The sequence below is a fragment of the Arachis duranensis genome, unplaced genomic scaffold (assembly GCF_000817695.3).
Source record: "Arachis duranensis cultivar V14167 unplaced genomic scaffold, aradu.V14167.gnm2.J7QH unplaced_Scaffold_232525, whole genome shotgun sequence".
NCBI lineage: Eukaryota > Viridiplantae > Streptophyta > Magnoliopsida > Fabales > Fabaceae > Arachis > Arachis duranensis.
Genome location: NW_026264851.1, coordinates 1,019,331 through 1,026,061, shown reverse-complemented (window position 1 = coordinate 1,026,061; position 6,731 = coordinate 1,019,331). Strand labels below are relative to the sequence as shown.

Below are 6,731 nucleotides of genomic sequence, written 5' to 3'. Positions count from 1 at the left end.
ATTTGGAATATTTCACAACATGCTACAGGGCAAAAATAAAACCTAAAATCTAACCGTAAGTGAATCATCAGAGTTTCAAAAAAGTGGTTTGGATCATGGAAAAACTTTCCCAAAATATTTTAGATAGTTTCTTGTAGTAATCAATAATATATATTATTTTTAAATTCATTCCAATAAAATAAGTAAAAAAGAAAGTTTTTTTGGACAAGGTCCATTAAGGGCCGAGGGCAAAGTCCAGCAGAACAGACCTAAGGAGACCCTCGGGAACCAGACATAGAAGTTTCTTTTGTTTTGGGCTTCCCCCATTTCAAGATGAAGCTTCTTAATGAAAAATCCTTAGTTCTTAGTTCTTAGTTCTTACTAAAAAGTTGATGTAAAGTTGTAGTATGTATGATAAATTTGTTTTGCAATGAGTTTCAAGTAAATGATAACGCAGTGATCAGCGTGGCCCCTAAAGCAAAGCAGCCTCACATGGAGCACATGAATAAAAGCAGAAACCACGAGTCAATTGCCAAGTGCAATTTTCCTTTTTTTTTTCTAATCACTTGCATGCATGTGGAAGAACATGTACCGTGCATGCATGTCATGTACTCCAAGGTCCAATACATTATGATTATAGTAGTATGGATGCCTTAACCTTAAAGTATGTCATATCTTAACAACGTGAATCTGTTAAGTCCTTCTTCTGCATCCACAAAACATGATTGTCATGAAACACCTCCCAAGAATTCTCCATAAAGAAAACAACCGCTATAAATACACTTGAACCACACACAAGTAATTCGAGAAATTTGTGACTGATTAATAAGCTTAATACAATATGAACTAGTGCATTTTATTCACTTTAATACACTTGGACTACACACACAATTAAATATTTTTACCGCCTAAATCTTTTACACAATTATCTAATCATATCTATTTTTTTATAATTATTTACTATAATAAATATAAAAAATAATTATTTTTTATTGATATAACATTACGTAATTAAATACATGTATAAATCACATTAAAATTTTAATTTTTTTTATGACAATTTTTTTTTGGATTATATTTTATGACAAAATTTAATCTATTATATTTTGCATTTATTTTGGGCCTTAGCCCAATGTTACTGGTACTCCAACCTAGGCTTACTAGGTAACTGCTTGTTCGGGTGAAACTGTGAAAATGTAGTTAAGCAACTAGAATGAGTGGTTATTTGCAATTGATTATTCTAAGATTGTGAGAAACTAATTTCTCCTTTTGATGGAAAAAGAAATTGCTTCGATCTGTAATGAAATGAGACCAACTGAAACAGAAATAGAAGAGATGGAACCGATTGCTTTATTTGACACAAACAAAGCAATTGAATTAGAACCCAAAGTTGGTCATGGAAATCAAAGTCTGATGTTTACTCTAAAGGCAAAGTTGCACAATATGAAGAGGGCTTGCGAGGGTCAACTGATTCAATTTGGTGTCATTGAAAAATCCGACACAATTAGAGTCTACCAAGTTTGGCCAGGGAAAAACGTAACTAAACTTTGTTATTATTATAACATTATTATATAGTCTATGATATGATGTATCAATTAGTGTGTCACTAAAATTGTGCATTACATGTTGTGATCATGCAGGTCTTTTTCTTGCATGGGAGATTAATATGTGGTCCAAATCCAAGAGGGTTAATGTTCACCACTACTTCTATAGTCCTTTCAAGTTGGATTTTTGCCAGATATGTTGTTAAGGACATGCCTCATCATCACTCTGCCCTCATTGTTACATTCTCTTTGGTTTTCACATTCGTTGTTGGTCCCGGCCTCTAACCCCATTATTATTTATTTTAAGTTTAATTTGAATATTGGTTGTCACATTAATTAATTAGTGATTGCAACTATATATGTTGTTTAATTAAATGTAGGTTCTTGTCAATTTAATTCAAGTAAGCACAACTGACCCGGGAATTATTCCTCGAAATAATGAGCAAGAAACTTTGGAATTGGAAAAGGCTGGTACTAGTGATGGAACAAGAAGTAAAAAGGCAACCATCAATGGGGTGGAAGTGAAACTGAAGTACTGTCGAGTTTGTAAGATTTTCCGACCACCTAGAAGTAGCCATTGTGCAATATGTGACAATTGTGTTGAGAGATATGATCATCACTGCCCTTGGGTTGGTCAATGCATTGGATTGGTACGCTTAATTATTATTACAACTTCAATTAATTACCAATAACTAACTATCTTAGTGAACAAAAATTTTACATTGCACCCTAATTAGATCTATGCGGTTGTTATTTGTATAGCTCTTCAGAAGATAATTGAGTTAAAAGCATGTTTGCTTGTATAATAATAGTTTAATTTTAATGAATCGATAGAATTTTACACAGTAATGCAATTAGATTCATGACTTTAGATGATTTTTGAAGTAATGAGTTTAAAAATTAGCTATTTTTATTGAGGTGATAATACGTGATTAATTATCTTTGTAATTTTTTTTACAGTGCGTGAATATTAAATTTATATAATAATATATAATAATTAAGTTTTTTTTTTAAATAGAAGACATAGTTATGCTGAAAATGCACACAAATGAAATTTATATTAGAATATATACAATGTAACCTTAACATGATGTCCTAGATAGTGTATTTTCTTTGATATTTTCTCATGTAACTTGAGTTTTGATGATTGTAAATGCAGAGGAACTGTAGATCTTACATGGCACTAGTGATATCAGGCTTAATTTTCTTTGTGTACATTTTTGCCTTCTCTTGTTGGATACTACATAGAAAGAATGTGCATGGATTTATTGGAATGGTAAAGACATGCCCGGAAACATTAGCATTGGCTGCACTTGCCTTCAATGCTATTGGATTTTTAGGAGCCCTTGCTATCTACCATGTCTATTTGATAGCAATAAACCAGGTAATTAATACTTTAAAATGCACGAATAAAGTAGTAACTAATAATCATGGAAAGGAAATAATAATCACAAAATACTAATAATTATGGAAAGGAAATAATCACAAAATCTAATAACAAAGTATATACATGTATAAGGAACTAGTAACTTTTAATTAGCTAGAATCAACGTGAGCTTTTTTTTTATTGTAAAATTATTTTTTAATTTTTATTTTTTTCAAAAATTTAAAATTTAGAATTTAGAATTTAAAATAAAAAATAATTTAAAATTAGTTAATTTTATAATTATTGAACTCTGATAAATACATATACTTATTATTCATAAAACGAGTTAGTTAACAATTATGCCACATTATTACTTCAGTGTAAAAAATTTCTAAGATGCTCACATCTCATTGCAGACAGCTTATGAGAATTTTCGGCAACGTTATGTGGGTTCTAAAAACCCGTATGATAGAGGAATATTAAGCAATTTCAAGGAGGCATTTTTTGCGGCGGTTCCTCTTCCTAGGGTAGATTTTCGAGCAGAGGTAGTTAACTGTGACACATAGGTGGTGGCCAAATTACATTTGGTGGAGTTTGAGTGAGACCTCTTACTCAACTGAGAAATGATTATAATGATGTCAATTGTGGATTATAAAATATGTTACTTGATTAGTGGTTGCATATGTTTGTTCCAAAAATAATAAATAAAAAAAAAGTTAGATGTTGATTTCTTCTATATCTCCTAAGAATGATGCTTCTTGTGTTAGGAAACTTTTAATAGATTGGTCAAAGAAAGCACTTTATTATTAGTGTAGTTTGTCGGCACATACCTTGCATTACCTACTTCATCTTAAGAATAATATAATGAGGTGTATATAAGAAAGTAAAAGCATCGAGCCGAGGTAAAATAATGTAAGAAAATGATATAAAACCTTCAATGTCCGATTTTTCTTGTTTGGTTCATGCTTCTTTTTTTCTCACGCAGTGTTTTATTTAAAAGTTTATCGTTGGCCAATAAATTACTGTATACCTAAAGTAGAATTTGAATTTTCGACACTTACTTTCGTAGATTAGTGAACTAATTATTAGAACAACTCAATTTAATTTGGTTCACAGCCCCTTAACCCCTTTAATTTGCATGCTTTTCTAAGATGAATATGTTACTAAATGTTGAATGAGTAAATCATCATTGGATTAATTTGTAAGCATCATGATATGCCAAAAGTTAATTTAGATTATTTAGCTATGCGTCAATAATCATAGTATAGGAGAGAATTTTAAGTATATCGAGAATATTGGTGTTCCAATTGTTTTAACTGTTAATTTGAATTATAAAAGATATATATCATATATATTAATTAAAATCAACGGTTAAAACAACCGTAACACCAATATTTTCGATACACTTAAAATTTTTCTCATAGTATATATTGTAAATAAACGAACATAGGGCCATATATCTTATAGAGAAGCGAGTCAAATCACAACTTTTCACATTGCATTGACACATTATATATGCTAAAATTAAAATAGATATTTGCAACATGTGTGAAGTTCTGAAAATTGTAGTCCAACACGTCGATGGTATAGTGACTGATAATGACACTACTTTAATAACTCATCATTTAATTTCATCATAGAGTTTCTCACCCTCCCAATTAAACTTCACTAATGTACCTAGTGCAAACAATGCACTAGGACTCAAATATATATGGTAGGGTGAATGAATGCACGGCAGGACCATAATATCGATCCCATTCTTACTATTTAAACTTGAACTTGATAAGGTTTCATTATGTCATTTTTGATAAGGTCCAACTACATAACGAATGGTGGGTCATAGTAACCTCAATTCACGGGTTAATCTTATATATTGATTATGTAATATAACTTGACCAAAAAATTAAAAGCATGTGATGCATGTAGAAGAGACTCTAATTTAATGCTGAAAGTAATGGGTTTCTGTCTTTCTTCCCTTGTCTCTAATCTTAGGGCCGGGAAAGTGTGTATATATATATATATATACACTCTTTAATTTCTTTGATTTTTTAAAATAAAAAATATGTGGGGATTTTTCTTTTTGTCAATACATTGGTGATGCTGGCTTTAATTTGGTTATGGGTAGTTGAACTAATTTATTATGCAGTGCATAAAGCATATAAAGGAAGGACCTAGATCTTAAAGACTTGTATTTGGACTTTAATTCGGACCATGAATTTAATGAATGTGAATATGTTAAAGCAGTCCATTTAGGCAACTTTATTTCTTTAGAATAATTATTGGCATATCTGAAAAAGGATATGGGGGTGGTGAATAATTTTGGTGGGTCCTAGAGACCCCTACTTCAGTGCTCTATGATACCTGTTTATGTTAAAATTTTATTAGAATATATGATGCCACATTGAGTTCCCCTTAGCATATAGAGCTACCACAATCTAGGAAAAGAAGATACAATAATTTCATTAGAGCAACGTGTACACAATCATGCTACTATCATAACCCTCATTTGCCAGAAAAATGTCATTATATTCAACTATAAAACACAATACATAAATCTATTGAATTATCAAGGTATCACCAATTAAACATTTATTACTAAGTCAAAAGTTATAATCAGTTAATTACTAGCAAACTGTAACTTTTAAATGGTCACCAAAAAACTATAACTTTAAAATAATTAAGATTGAATATGGATAGAATAATATTCACGTATTGACGGTATTTATTTATATCCGACTCGCACTATTACTGAATCGAATAAGATTCGATCCACACTCTAATAAGATCAGATCAAATCGCGAATAGTCAAATATCACACATGTATCCACGGATCCGATTCGCATATCTGTGGATTCACAATAAATAATAAATAAATAAATAATATAGGTGAGTGATAAAAAACTCGAATCCTACATTCTTCTCTTCTCCCATTTAACGTCGCTCTCTCCCCGACTCACTTTACCTGGCCAATCTCTCTGTCTTTTCACTGTCAGGTGTCTTTCATTGACCACCACCGACGTCCATTCTCCTTCTTACTCGCCGTCATCGCTTGTGCTGTCTGATGTCCTCGGCTATACTAAAAATTTCTCTCATTCATTGTGGTTTACTGGTTTAATGCACTTGCCGTCTTGTTCCTTGCCGAGCTTCTCTATTTTCACTGGTTTTCTGCTTCTCCATTTTTTTTGGTATTTTTCGCCCCTATTCGTGTTCCTAGTTCTGGTTGCCTCTGTTTTACATGTTTTCTTTGATACGACGATTCTGTACTATTACTTATTTCGATCTTTCGATCTCGCGCTTGGTTCTGTCCAATTTTAAACTTCTATTAGAGACTTTGTGTTTTTGATTTGGTTGTCTGGAATTATTTTTTTAAATTTTTTTAGTTGTTGTTATTATGATTTTAATTCTGAGTTGTTGCTAAATTGAATTATTGTTGGGGCTGCTGAATTATTGAATTATTGTTTAATTATTCTTAATTTTTTCACATAAGCTCTTTGAAGTGATACAATGTTCTTATTTTACTTCACTAAGATATATTTATTCACTGGCACTGATTATATTATTTTCTCCTTCTGATACTGACCAAAAGAACTGGGTTAGTTTGATGTTTGTTATTAGGTTCCAGTTCCTTTGATAAGTTAATTATTTATGTTTTTGATTATGTAATAGTTGTGATTTGATTTTAACAAAAATAAACATTTTAAATTATTTTTTTGGATATATCCAATATCCGATTCTATCTGCAAATGTGCGGATCGAATCAAATCCAAACATAAAAATGTAAATATTGTATCTGATTTGATCTGATGAGTTTAGTGCTGATCGAATCGAAATTTTTTTTGATC

The 6,731-nt window shown here is 30.9% G+C and overlaps 1 pseudogene; it reads left to right on the top strand.

Annotated features, from left to right (window-relative positions):
• The first annotated feature begins 1,284 nt into the window (after positions 1–1,284).
• Positions 1,285–3,455, top strand: LOC127744109 (probable protein S-acyltransferase 7; annotated as a pseudogene).
• The last annotated feature ends 3,276 nt before the right edge of the window (positions 3,456–6,731 follow it).